General features: G+C 37.6%; 1 long non-coding RNA gene and 1 pseudogene across 1 annotated transcript; one reads left to right on the top strand and one right to left on the bottom strand.

Moving 5' to 3' along the window:
* Nucleotides 1-8,667: 8,667 nt before the first annotated feature.
* LOC143880089 (uncharacterized) lies at nucleotides 8,668-10,775 on the bottom strand. Its single transcript, XR_013251497.1, has 2 exons — nucleotides 9,939-10,775; nucleotides 8,668-8,808 (listed from the first exon to the last, which is right to left on the bottom strand). It is a non-coding gene; the product is annotated as an uncharacterized LOC143880089 (long non-coding RNA).
* Nucleotides 10,776-12,028: 1,253 nt separating this feature from the next.
* LOC143880085 (L-type lectin-domain containing receptor kinase IV.1 pseudogene) lies at nucleotides 12,029-14,358 on the top strand (annotated as a pseudogene).
* The last annotated feature ends 739 nt before the right edge of the window (nucleotides 14,359-15,097 follow it).

Genomic DNA, 15,097 nt, shown 5'->3' with positions numbered 1-15,097 from the left:
ATTTTTATTTTACCGGGATTTTTTTTTCCCACCATAGTCCGGTCAACCAAACATGGGATTTTTATTTTACCGGGATACTTCCAGGGAGTTTTTTTTCCCACCAATCTCCCAGGAAGTTTTTTGTTCCACAAAAGTCCCAAGAACCAAAATAATTCTGGCATCCAAACGGAGGACCTCAGTGGTTATTGTTTTGTGGTTTTCCACTTTTCCTTAAACGGTCTTTTACTAGACTAGTTTAAAGAGTTCTACTTCATCTAGACTAGGTGTTGGTTATCCAACAAAGTCAAGAAGTTGACGTATATAAGATTTGGACGAGTGAATAGAATTTTGAGAATAGAACTTTGGTTATCCAACAAAGTCAAGAAGTTGCTTTCACGTTTTTCTGTGCATTCACGTTCCCCATATTTCTCACTCTTGTTAAATCTAATAGTTTCTTTCTTCCTAAATAAACCAAAGAGGTTTACACTTAATCTCAAGACTCTACTAGCAAAGAGTCATCTTTTTCACGTAGCTTAATTGGTGAGGGATAGAAGTCATGCTAGATGGGCAGATAAGGAAGAGACAAGGCAAGCAGTCTTCTAGTAAACAAAACATGCAATTAACCCAGGGCGATGATAAATTCACTCCCCCTGTAGGAGAAATTCGCTCCCTTAACGATGAATTGACGCAAAAAATGTTATAGTGCGCTGCCACATGCCCTCCTTTAACCTGTTAATAGATAAAGTATGAACATAGCCTCCTTTAACCGGTGGTTAATCTCTCTCTTGCTCTCTCTAAACAAGGTAGGCGCCTGTGTATTTTTTTTTTTGAAACATGAGAAATTATATAATGCGTGCATGTACAAGCCCGTATTTTTTTAAATTGTGTTGTACGGCCCACTTCATAGGATGATCCAAACCGTCTGTGCCCTGAAAATCATTTTCATAGGATGATCTGACCCTCAAATCTATAGAGGGACTGCACATTATGAAAACTTAAATAGATTGGAGGGTTAGGATCATATTATGGAAATGATTTTTACGACAACCTATTTACTTTGTGGCCCAACCAATGGACAGTTTGTATCATCCTATGGAGTGGGCGGTACCGTACATTTTGAAAATTGTGGGTTGTATGGCCATCCATCATATAATTTGTCAATAAAACATAACCTATGTGCAGACACCAATAGATTGGAGGGTTAGGATCATCCTATGGATATGATTTTATGGGTAAGTCCAAGTTACATTGGGCCCTACAAATGAATGGTTTGGAATTCGAATATAGTAGGTCCAAGTATATGGTGTCCGACGCACCTATTTTTTTAAAACTACGGTGGGTCAACCTTTTCAAAGATCTAAAGGCAAGTGATATATTCACCCTTTTTTTACTTGAGACAGCCACCTCGAATGTATTTATGACTTCTCTTTTACGCTAGAGGGGGTGTCTCAAGCAAAAGAGGGCCAAATCTAAAACATTTAGCTGTTGGGAGTTGAGAGAGAGAGAGAGAGAGAGGCCGGTTGAAGGAGGGGTCTGTGGCAGAATTTAACGCTTTTGGCATCGATTCACATTAAAGGGAGCGAATCTCCCATGGAGGGGGAGCGAATTTATCATCGCCCTTAACCAGACACCCCTGTTAGATGACGTGGCACTCTAAAACCAGTCACAACACCTAGGAAACCGCAGAAATTGTGCAATCAAACGTCCCTTATTATTTCTCTGGCCATCTAATCATCTAGAGTCTCAACTCAACTCAACTAAGCCTTTGTCCCAAACTATTTGGGGTCCGCCAATTAATCCTTTGGAAAATTTTAATAAAGAAGGTGAAACGCACAACAGTATGTGAGAAAAATCTCTACCTTTTCTATCAACGTCAACAAGGAAATAACAAAGGCACAACAGAACATGTGGCTGGCTTTTCTTTCCAACTCAAATTTCAGTTTTTTTTGTGGGCGACCTGAGTCCAACTCCTTGCCTCCATAGATATCAAATCTCTGTTCCAAGCAGTGTTTAAAAACGCGGTTTCGACGCGGAATGCGGCCGAAGAAAATCCTTGTCGACTCGATGCGGATGTGGTCAAGAATGCGGTCGACGCGGTTGACACGGCCATGTCAAATTAGTCGAGTTTTTTTTTTTTTTTTTTAAAGTATGTTACGGCCTACACCATAGGATGATCTAAACCGTCCATTTGAAGGGCCACAATGGAAATAGGTTGTGCCTCAACAATCATTTCCATAGGATGATCCTAGCCGTCCGATTTATAAAGGTTTGATTATATGGAGTTTCACCATAAATCGGAGGTCTAGGATCATCCTATTGAAATGATTTTTGGGGCGCAACGTATCTACACTGTGGCGCATCAAATGGACGGTTTGGATCTTCCTATGGTGTGGGCTGCACAGCCCATTTTGAAAAATTGGGGGTGAATATTGTAGTAGCTAGAAGGGGGCGAATTTATCACCGCCCTATCAAAAAGGGGTTGCACAATTAACATTTCCCTTATGACTTTATTATTTAACCAGTTGTCAGGTGGTATAACTGTTCCCAAGAAGCTCTCAATCAAACAACCGATTGACAGTCTTAGAACTCTCAAAAGGGGCTGTATTTATCGAAATGAAGGATCTTAAATAATTAAGGACCTCAAAATGAAGGACCTCAAAATGAAGAACTCTAAAAAGCTAGTTTGGAAATAATATATTAGCCCCTTTTCCTTACGTGGGCTACCCGCTTGTAGTGTAAATGAGAAGCCATAAATACACAACAGGGGAGTAGCCGAGGGAAGAAAATAGGGTGTAATATCACTTCCCAATCTACTACAATAAGTTGGGATGAAAAGAGGTGAGTTTTTTTCATTTTTTTGAAAATTACATGAGATTTACACATCACATTTTTTGACTTTTTTGAACAAATGCACCCATTCAACTCATATAATTTCAATCCTACCCCCTCCTTTATGCTTTTAACAAAGGCACCCATTAAATCATATAATTTCACTCTTATGAAGCAAGAAGATTTTCAAACTCTAGCAAAGAAGGTTACCGATCCCATCCTTGAATCAACGTAACATCATAAGGAATGTATTCTCTTTTCAACCCACGAATAATATGCTGCTTCATTCGTTCGTCCAAAATAAGCTCTTGCAGATCCAATAAAGAAATCTCCGAATAAAGATTCTTGATCTTCAAAAAGAATTGAGAAATAAAGATATTGCCTCGTGCAGTATTTGCCAAATCATTTTCCAACATTTGTAGACGAGCCATATTCTTCTTGTTGAACAATCAATCAAGGGTAGTCCAAATCTTTCTCGCCAATTTACACCCAATGATGTTATCAAACAAGTCATGTGAAATAGACATCTTGTATATAAATTCAGCCTTAGCATTTATCATCCTCCATGTCTTCAATACGTTGGCGTTTTCTTATGTATCTTCCGGAGCTAAATGGCATTACCACAAACAATCACTCATAAATCTTCTCCCACAGGATAAGACTCCATACATGTTCTCCATATCTTGTAGTTTGATTGATGTAGTAGCTCAATACTGAGTCCACTATTCCTTCCACTCGTATCCATCTTCAAAGCACCGATTGAACTTCTTCTTCACCAAGGAAATTTTGACAAGCACCAACTTCCACCCTTGTGGCTCTGATACCTTATAAAGAAAGACAGATTTCACAACACCGGTATATCCGCTTCTCAATTAGTGAAATCGAGGTTTACACTAGCCCAAGATCAACAACCAAAGTTGAAGAAGAGCAATCACCAACAAGATATATTCCAATATATGAGAGAAGAACAACGATACAAGACAAGAACAAAAAGAGAGAATAAAGCATCAAAACAAAGAGAAAATATGGGACAAGTTTGCCTTGCTTCAAATACTATCTTGCACACAAGAGCTTTGATGGAGCTTCAATGGAGGTCTCTTGCTAGATAGTGGAGAATCTCTACAAAATGGAGTTAATGAGATTAGGCTTCGCCAAAGGAAAGTAGAGAGGTAATTGCTTTTGGTAAGTGGTTGGGGCTATGGGAAAGTGGAGTCTTTAATCCTAGGGAAGTAGTGGGTTTTGAGTTCCAAGTGAAGTTTCAATTTGAAATAGGTGGGTATGGGAAAAGATGGAGCAAACATGTGTGGCTCACACATGTGCAAGCTAAGCCAGTAAAAGACCAAAAGCCCATTGACACAAAATACATATTTGTCCTCACTGCATCTCTCAAAATAAAAAGAAAATAAAAACTACCCAAAAAAAATACACTTTAAAATTTAAAAAGGTAATGATAAAAATCAAACAAGTTCTTCACTTATCAATGTCTTAATTAGGAGCTCGTTTCTCGCCATTTCACTTTTTTCGTGAAGGGATGAGATTAGAAACATGATTTTTAGTGAGACTAGTCTCAACCCTTCACCAAAAGTGAAATGGCTGAGTTAAGGAGACTCAACAGAGTTGAAATAATCTGTATAGGGAGTTTGTAGGTAATTTTGCAGCCCCTATTTTATTGGGGAGAAGTGCCACCCCATATTAACCTCAATTAAATGAAGAAGACAAATTATACTATGAGCTGGCACTTCACTCTTGAAAAAGTAGGGGTGCAACTCGGGTTTGGTTCAAACCGATTTTTGCGCGGGTTGGGTTGATTTTCTTGGGTTGGGTTGTGGGTTGGGAATTTATAACCCGATTGAAAATCAAGTCGGGTCGGGTCAGATTGGGGTATCGGGCAACCCGACCTGAATCAAAATATCATTTTTCTTTCTTTTGATAAACAAGGTTTTGTCGGCATTTCACATCTTTAAATTAATTTTCACTTGTTTGAGTGTTTTATGTTCTTCTTAGACTTATTGTAAAACAAGTGAGATACATGTCATAGATGAATGATCATATTGAGGATCATAGACATGATTAGTTCAACGAGAGAAAAAGATAACTCATATGGATTTCTCATATTGAAGTAATATCATTTTTCCTTAAATGTTGTGAGATTTTAAGTTCTAAGGGAATATATCAAAAGCCAAGGATATTCAAGAGTTTCTCAAGGATGAGAGTCACCTTAGGGTAATGAAACTACTTACGAATTTCTTATGATGTTAACTATGGATTTGGAAATTCATAAATCTTGTGTTTTGACCCAATCTTGTTTGTTTAGAAAATGTCTAAGGTTTGGACATCTTATCATGTAGATAATAAGCAACCAAGGGCTATAACTATAGATTATAAAGATTTATCAAATAAGCTTAAATCTATAAAGCTTAGACATAAGAAGGAATGGACACTAGGGTACTATGTCTAAGAGACTTCCGTGGCAAATGAGGGTGAGAGATGATGCATATCAAAGCATCCATGGATAGTCAACAATGTTTGGACACAAGAATATGACACATAGTATACATGGTCCAAACATCAACATACATCTACAACCACAAATCGAATGACAAGGCATTAAGCACCATAGTGCATAAGCCCATAGGAAAACCAAAATGTGTGGGAGACACATGTTCCCAACACAAGGTATAGGGTATCAACCACCAAGGTTAAATTTGCCCAAAAATAATACTAGATTAAAAGAATATTCAAATCAAACTCAAATGAGTTTCAAACATGGAATCTAGATTCATTTCCATTTTTTTCCAAAAGAGATGTTCTATGAGAATGTAGGGAAGGAATCCAAGGACACTTAGGATAAACCTATCAAGTGAAAATACCTTGGACACATGTATTCCAAAGATGAATTTTCATGACTAAACACAAATGATATTTAAGTATCAAGGATCACACTAGTCATGAGAGGATGTCTCATTTAAGCATAAGGAATACACCAACATAACTCAACAAAGACTCCATATTACATATAGTAAAAACTTTTTAAGTATATAATAGGAAGGACTTGTGAGTGAGATGTGAAGGACAACTAGGTGCAATGAGATGGACTTGTTTTCTCACGTAGGGCATGAAAGAAATGTCTAAGAGGTGATCATATTCCTAGACATTGCATTAAGATCCATTGATTTGCTAGAGGAGATACATAAGACAATTTAAGTACCAAATAATCTAATAATCTAGCAAATGCCAAATATGTCCAAATAAGAGTTCAAGGATGAAAGATATGACCTTATGAGTTTATCATGAACTCATGGGCAATGAAGGGTTGATAATCATGAAGCACAACATGGCTTTCACATTGAGTACAAGTGTGGCAATCTAGTGTGGATGACTACTAAGTGCAAGAGGATCTAACCTATAATGTGAGCACTTAGCCAAAATATATATAGATACAAACTAATCTAACAAGATAAGCCTATGGTATCTATAGTTTGTTTCAAATAAAAAAAGATGTGATCATAAAGCACATATGTGACTAGATGCAATGGGATTAAGTGTGACATCTAGCACCCAACAAGAAACACTAAGGATATGGCAATTAAGTTCAAATAAACTAGATACACAAATATAGTTTAAGATGTGTGCTTATGTATCTAGAAATCAATTTTCCAAAGGATTTGACAAGTAAAGCTCAAATGGCTAGATAGGATGATTTTCAATAATTGTAAGCTATCTAGCAATCATAGTATGAAATGATTTATACATTGAGGCTCAAGTATATATGAACTAGACATCAACAAGGAATGTCTAGGGAACCTTTTCCAATAGATGTGACATTTAAGTGCAAACAAGTCGAAGTCTTACAAGATTCAAGTTTCATGCATAAAGACTTTGGATTTTTAAAAAGATAACCATTTAAGTACAAAGCATGGATACATGGCATTCAAGCAAGGAACAAACATATTGTATACTCAATCAATTAAATTTCAAATGATATTACATTAAAGCACATACCCTAATTACTAGATTCATAAAATTGATCAAGTAGGGGATTTTGGAACCCAAACCAACTTGGGTCCATTCACATGCAAGTTTGTTCTATATAAATCATCTTTTCTAATAATCCATACAAACTTACAAGATTTCATAAATCTAAATCTACATCTAGATTTATGATGTCCTGGTCTACCACAATAATCACAACTATCATGAGAGTAGGTAGATGGACAAGATGAACAACAAGAAAGTTTAGGCATACAAACATGTCAACTCTATCTTTTCAAATTTCAAATGATCAAAATTTTCAATGAGCTCAACATTTTTATTTTCCAAAACATTGCATCTGTTGATTAAGTCATGGTTTTTTTTTAACAAAACTTCACGTATTTGACTTAACTTTTCATTACTTGCAATGCTTTCACAAAGATCCAATTTCAAATTTTCAATTTTCTTTTGTAAATCGGAAATTGGATTTTCAAATTGATTTTCTTTTGCAAAAGAAGATTGTGAAATAGTATTTTGTCTTAGGATAACATTTTCATCTATAGATGCACTAAGACAAACATTGTTCTCATATATATTTTCTAATGTAGTCCATATCTCCTTTGCATTTTTGCATGATGAAATATTTTCAAAAATATCGTTTGTCATGCCACAACACAATGCAATCATAGCTTTTGAATTTAAAGTAAAAATTTTAAACTAAGCTTATTGCATTTTGGAAAGGTGAAGGCTTCATCAAGTATATCCATAATATCGAAATCTATGGACTATAAAAAGAAGGTCATTCTAGTCTTCCAAGAACCATAGTTCTTTCCATCAAAGATGGGAGAAACTACACAAGATAGACCACACTCAAAGTCCATAGGGGTTGCCATGATCTTAACTCTTGTAAAAATTTGAAAAACAAAGATCAAGAATGCTAATTGGGATTTGTTGAAAAATTCAAATTTCTATTAGAAGAGCCGACGCTCTGATACCAAATGAAATCCCAGTTGGGCAACCAAGAGGGGGGTGAATTGGTTGTCTTATAAAAAAATTTATCCTTTTAAAAACTTTTACAAGATTAGTTTTCAAAAGTTTAAATGAATATCTTCTCTTAGACCTTTTGACAAACACTTGTTAGGTGACTTTAGAAACCCTCGTTTTAAATCCCTTGTTCTTAGTAAATAATGAAACACTTATCTAAGCAAGTATTTATAATGCAAATAGAGTTAGAGTGTTACCATGGGATTGCAAGAATGTAAGACAAGAGAGAGTAGAAGGCACACCACAATAACACCACAATTTATAGTGGTTTGGTCTACAAAAGAGACCTATTCCACTCTTCTTGAGGTCGCACTCAAGGTTATCCACTATTCGAAGGCCACACAACGCCCGACTTCAAGGCTCCTTACAAAACCGAGTCTTTAAACTCACCTAGTCTTTAAACTCCGAGTCTTTAAACTCACCAAGGGTCGCAACCCTTCTCTTACAATGGTGGAAAGAATGTAAATGCTCTCAAGCCTCTTCAATAGGCATATACAAATGTAATAGCTCAATAATCACTCTTGCTTGTCACTCGACAACAACAACCCTAAAGAAACTCTCTTGAAAGATTGAAAGTAATGCACACTAGAGAGGATTTAATAAAAGTAAATCTCACAATGAATATCAAAATTAGAGTAGGTGAGAGTTCAATACTTTGAAAAATGGTTGCTAGGGTTTTTAAAGTGCAAGAGATGTGTTAGGATTTCTCAATATTTTCTACTTTTCAAGAACTCTTGTCACGCCCCAAACCCCACCCTGGGCGTAGGACATGACAACGCCGTATACCTGCAAAGCAAGCTCTACAAGTATACAAGGCTAACAGAATAATATCAGATCCAAGCATAAAATAAGCTAAACTTAAAGAAATTTAGCAACGTCTTTTACAAGGTTCACATAATACTCACTGTCTGACTGACCAAATCAAACTAAAAGATCTCCAAGGTTAAGCCTCGACTTCCTCGTTCGCCTCACGAGGATCTAAATCTGAAAATGTTATAAACCACAGTCAGCTGAAAAGCTCAGTACATAATAAAGCACTACTCTAAGTGTAGGTCTAAGCATGCCAAGGCTCAATCAGGGTCAAACTGTCAGAACTGAATACTGAAGTCGCAAACAGAAAGAGTGGGTATAATGATAATCAAAAGAGTATGTCAAAACACAATACTTAATCGAGGTACAATTGAAACTAAACAGTAATCAAAGCTAGTATCAAAACAGAAGTCGAAGCTAGAATCAAAACAGAAACCAAAACTAAAAATGGTGTCCAAAATATTAGAACAATAGTCATTGCCAAAGGGTGTTCCAAATTCAAAGTTCAGAATGCAAACTCCACTTCGAGATCATCGGCTTAATCCAAAAAGCAAGTTATTTTCACCCCGACTGCCGACGGGTCCAAAAAGCATGTTATTGCTTACACCGACCGCCCACGATGTCTGAACTAGTTCCCTAAATTCCAGATACAAGTCGACAGGGCCAACGATTGATCCCACTGACGGGCCAGAAGTTCCAGTTTACTACCCCCACGGTGAGTCCAGAGTTGCCAATTGTATTACCCCCATATGGCAGGGTCTAGAAATAACCCAAGCCTCCACCAAAGTGTCCAGAAACAGAAGGTAAATCCAAAGTCCATAACAAATAGTTCCAAAGGTCCAGATAACAGATCCAAATTCCAGAGTCAAAAACAGATATTTTTCCAAAGGTTCTGGCGTCATATCGAAGGTTCGTAACAAACTAGAATAACCAAAGCAATGGTAGAAACAAAAGCCATATGAGTCCAAACTGATGGTATCGAAGAGTTCATAAGGATGAGTGTCAAAGCTCAGCAAAAGGGTTCCATAAGGGTTTCAAAAGTTCACTTTATAGGTAAACTCAATAATATCATGGCAAAGGCAAAAATCAAAGTAATCAATATCAGTACAAAGCCAAAGAGTCCATTTCAAAACAATATCATAACGGAACTGAAATCAAATGGTATATAGGATAATAAGAATAGCATGCTAGACCCAAGCGATAACTGAAACTGTACAGGCACAAATCGAAGGTACACAAACAATAACATATGTAATCAAAGAGAATGGGTTACGGTTCACCCAAAGTAGTACGTTATTACGTACCTCTATGTCGAATGTTTTCCCGCGAACTTGTCATGAAGATCGATTACCTTGAATCGCGATCTAAGCTCTCCAAGTCCACACGAATATGAGTGTCTAGGGCTGTCTTGAAGCAAGCAGTGTGATGACTTTCCCTGAATCAATCTCATGGCATCAGCTCCTACGATAGTGAAAGATGAGGGCGAGTTCACAAGGATAGTTGCTGCCCTCGGGTCTTAAATCTTGCTATCGGCAATATGGAAAGCAAGGGGATGTTCTCACCAAAACTCTATCTCACTACCTCCATCTCCCTTTCCAATAAAGCTTTATTTACAAAAATAAACATGACTCCAATGGAAGATGAAGCCAAGGGATCGATCATCCCTTCCAAAGGCTTTCTACACTATCCCTAATATGCCATCCCAACAGCAAAATACAAGGACTGATTTCTTATACAAGTTGAAGTTACCTTAGGAACAAATCTCTCTTCTCAATTAATGTGCAGACATCCACCGACCATAAGTGCTTCTCCCTTTTTGTTTCCTAACCAAAACGAGACCCTGATGCCAAAAAAGGAATTTCCAGATCCTCCCTTACTTTTCTATTGTATAGCATGTTATTTGGAGATATGCTAATTCCAAATAAAGAATTCCTTTATATATGATAGCTCAAATAAAGAACGCTTTAACCAAAACCTCAAAACTGTCTTGCAACATGGCACATTTCACACTTTCATTCCTACCAAATAGCTTCTAGCTAAACTTGATACTTGTGATAAAACAAATTAAAAGAAGATAAGAATGAACTGACGTTTTCTACTAGTCCCACGCTTCACGCAATCTTGTTGAAATGGCAGTTCTAATTGAGTTGGACTCATAGCTTTGAATTAGGTTTCTAATTAAACCACCCATTTGTTTATACTAAAAATCCTAAAGAATGGCTTGTTAATGACCTTTCACATCCATCTGATTTTAATCTCAGCCGTTAGTACTACTTTCCAAACAAAGCTCTCTATTTATTTGGCTCTAATTGTGAAACCGACTAAGGAATTTTCTAAAATCCTCCTCCATCTCACACGCACACTTGTCCCATATTTATAGGAAGAACGAAAATTCAGTTCTCTATTCCTAATTAACTGACCTCCTAATTCTCCTCCTTCCCTTCTATCAAAATAAATTCCCAACTCCAACAGCAATACTTCTCACTAAAAGAAATTGTGACTCGCAATCTTACCGTTCAAGTGTCCTCACCCTAATGAAATACCCGAAAAGATTTGCCTTAAATCTTCCTTATTTAGGTGGAATTAAAGCTTTTCAAACTTTTTTTCCCCAAAACCACCTTCACTCTCAAATTTCTCAATTTCCAAAATAAGAAAACTAATCTTAGAAATTGTACTAAGAAAATATCAGTAAACTGTAAAAGTCTATATAACAACACCCCACAAGGCTACATCTAAATTTTGATAATGGCACTCCATTCAAACTTTTAAAAAATTGACTCCCAATTTTTGATAAAGACACCCATTTTGGAAATGGGGTTTTCCTTACGATAGGGCTGGGTATTACAACTCTACTAGGAGACAGACCCATGAGGATTTCCCGGTAGTTTTGCTTCGGATGGCAACTTGGTTGTTGAATTGCGTCGAGAAACCTCTTCAAAATTGGGTCAAATATATCAAATTTAAGTTATCAGGATCCTAATTCTTCTAACCATCTAACTACAATAAATGAGAAAAATATCTGCCTTCAAGAATAAATGGAAAGAGAAGTAACAAAGCATGTCGCTCTCTTTTCGTTCTTTCAGTTTTGGTTTTTTTCAATGAATTAAACGAAATTTCATTGAAATTTCTGTCCACACTCCTTGCTTCTAGATAAACGAAATTTCTGTCCCAAGTCTTAATCATGAGGGAGTGTTCAAGGTTCAGTGTCGAAGCCGTCATTGAGGACTTGATCGTAATGCTATCTTTGAATTAAATTGTCGGAATATAGAAATTTGATCAAAACTAGTTCAATGAATTAAATTTCAGAAATTAAGTCAACATCAACCAGAGATTAAGTTTCTTTCCAAGGAGTGTGGAAAAGTCTGCTCTTGAGTCTTGGTAGGTTGTCCTCGTGCCTAAGAAGATACTTTGATTCTATTAAAAAAGAATACAGTATAAACTTTTCGTAGGTCATTCCCCTATATTATGATCAAAGGCCTTTTAATTCTCTACCTCGATCTGAGCCATGTTTACCAAGATTTTACTTCTGCTTCTAATCAAACTTGCAGCTTCCAAAGATGATGGTTTCACCTACAATGGATTCCACAAAGCCAAACTGAGCTTAGACGGCATGGCCGGAATCACGCCCAACGGCCTCTTGCAGCTAACCAACAGTACACAGCAACACAAGGGTCATGCCTTCCACTCCATTCCCCTTCAATTCAGGAATTCTACCAACGGTATTGTTTACTCCTTTTCTACTACTTTTGTCTTTGCAATTTTCTCCCCTTATACTTATTCAAGGGGCCAGGGAATGTCCTTTGTCATTGCCCCCTCAAGAGAGCTCTCCACAGCTCTACCTAGCCAATTTCTAGGCCTCTTCAATGATACCAACAATGGAAATCCTTCTAATCATGTTCTTGCTGTTGAGCTTGATACTGTCCAGAACACCGAATTTAGGGATATTGACGAGAACCATGTGGGAATTGATATCAACAGCTTAAATTCGAATAACTCCGCTCATGCATCTTATTATGCAAATGAAAATGGGGGGATAAAAAATTTGAGCCTTATAAGCGGAGAACCCATGCATGTTTGGGTAGAGTACAGTGGTATTGATATGAAACTTCATGTAACAATATATCCTGTCGGGACACCTAAACCCAATCGCCCTCTCTTGTCTTCTATGGTTAATCTTTCATCGGTTGTGTTAGAAGATATGTATCTGGGTTTTTCTTCAGCGACGGGAACAGTTCTATCTCAACATTATGTTCTGGGATGGAGCTTTCAAATGAATGGAAAAGCTCAAGAACTCGATCTATCACGTCTTCCTAAGCTCCCTCGGAGAGGTCCCAAAAAGAAATCAAAAGTATTGACAATTGGTTTGCCCATTTTTATGTTAGTTTTCATGTTAGTGATCATCACCAGCGTTCAAGATCAAATTCGCTGAGATACTCGAGGATTGGGAGCTGGAATATGGGCCACAAAGGTTCTCATACAAGAATCTATTCATAGCCACCAAGGGCTTCAGAGACACAGAGCTTCTGGGCATCGGAGGTTTCGGTAGGGTGTACAGAGGTGTGTTACCTTCCTCCAAAGTTGAAGTTGCAGTGAAGAGAGTCTCCCATGAATCAAGGCAAGGGATGAGGGAGTTTGTAGCAGAGATCGTCAGCGTTGGGAGGCTCCGGTACCGGAACTTGGTACAGCTACTCGGCTATTGCCGGCTTAAAGGAGAGCTCCTGTTGGTATATGATTTCATGCCTAATGGAAGTCTTGACAAATTACTATATGATCAACCCAAGTCAGTTCTAACATGGGATCAAAGATTTCGAATCATCAAAGGAGTAGCTTCCGGGCTTTATTACTTGCATGAAGAATGGGAGCAGGTTGTCATCCACAGAGACGTCAAAGCGAGCAATGTTTTACTAGATCATGAGTTCAACAGAAGATTGGGCGATTTTGGTCTGTCGAGATTGTATGACCATGGAACTGATCCTCATACCACTCATCTCGTCGGAACTCTAGGTTATATGGCACCAGAGTTGAGCAGAACTGGCAAGGCAACGACAAGCACCGACGTGTATTCCTTTGGGGCCTTTATACTCGAGGTTGCTTGTGGAAGGAGACCAATAGGTCCACGGGCATCTCCCGAAGCACCGGTTCTTGTTGATTGGGTGTCAGAATGTTGGGGACGAGGGATAATTTAGAGGCATGTGATCCGAATTTGGGAAATGGTTACGTAGTGGAGGAACTTGAGTTGGTGCTGAAGCTTGGATTGCTCTGTTCGCATCCGGTATCTGGCACTAGGCCAAGCATGAGGCAAGTCATGCAGTTTCTAGATGGCGATATTCGTCTACCCGATCTTTCATCAAATAGTTTCACAGTTAATTTTCTAGAAATGGGGCACAATGAAGGTTTTGATGCTTTTGCCATGTCATATCCTTCTTCGATGGGCAAGTCGCATGGATACTCGTCATCAATTGGAGATTCAATCCTCTCTGGGAGCCGTTGATTCCCTCTTAGTGCATTTGTTTCTGTCTAACAAAGGTACGTTTGCTTCTCTCTAGTAAAGGAAACAATGTAACTGTCTGATAAGCTTATTGTCCTTAGTGCTTGTTGCAAAGAGAAGCGAAATTCAAATGGATATCACAATATATCTTTTAGTAATACAAGCCAGTTTAGGGTTGAAGATATTAATTTATAACTGATATAGCTATTTGATTCATACTCCAATGATCTATATGGGCTTTGTGTGTATCTGTGCATTTGTGTTTCTCTCCCTTGTTTGTGTGAGTGTGCATGCTTGTGTGTACGGAGGGATACTTATTAAACCCTCTCTATTCTTCTTACTTTTTCATGTGAGACTAAACTTTTACTCTTCCCAAAAGCCATTCTACACTACTTTGAAAAACACCCATTTTAAAATGAATTTTCAGTTTAATTTTTTTTTCAAAAATACTCTATTTTAAAAGATTCCAACAGTCTACTATAACTCTTCTGATCTCAACACAATTAGCAATCTACACTAAAAGAAATATAGGCATTGTCGATGGACTAAATGTATCAGCATAAATAATCCAATGGTGCCACCCTTGTAGCCCTTTTAAGGTTCCTATGACTTTAGAATCCCTCCTAAAGCGTTTAGCTGTTGGGAGTTGTGTTTGGAGGAAGAGAGAGAGAGAGAGAGAGAGAGAGAGAGAGAAACAGAGAGAGAGAGAGAGAGTTATCTGGCATACATTAATTACTAACCGGTTAAAGGGGTATGTGGAAGACTTTAACGCTTTTGGTGTCAATTCACGTTAGAGGGAGCGAATCTCTCTCATAGAGGGGAAGCGAATCATCACCGCCCTTAACCAAACACCACACTTAGATGACATGGCACTCTAAAGAGGGAAAACCAAGCTTCACACACTTTACCATCATATTTCAAAGAGGGAAAACCAACAGTCATATTCAATTTTTGCAATAAAGATAATCCACCAAA

The sequence above is a fragment of the Tasmannia lanceolata genome, unplaced genomic scaffold (assembly GCF_043159265.1).
Source record: "Tasmannia lanceolata isolate RefF3 unplaced genomic scaffold, GAP_Taslan_0.1 ptg000006l, whole genome shotgun sequence".
NCBI lineage: Eukaryota > Viridiplantae > Streptophyta > Magnoliopsida > Canellales > Winteraceae > Tasmannia > Tasmannia lanceolata.
Note: the sequence above shows the minus strand (reverse complement) of the source record. Positions and strands in the feature narration are given on the sequence as shown.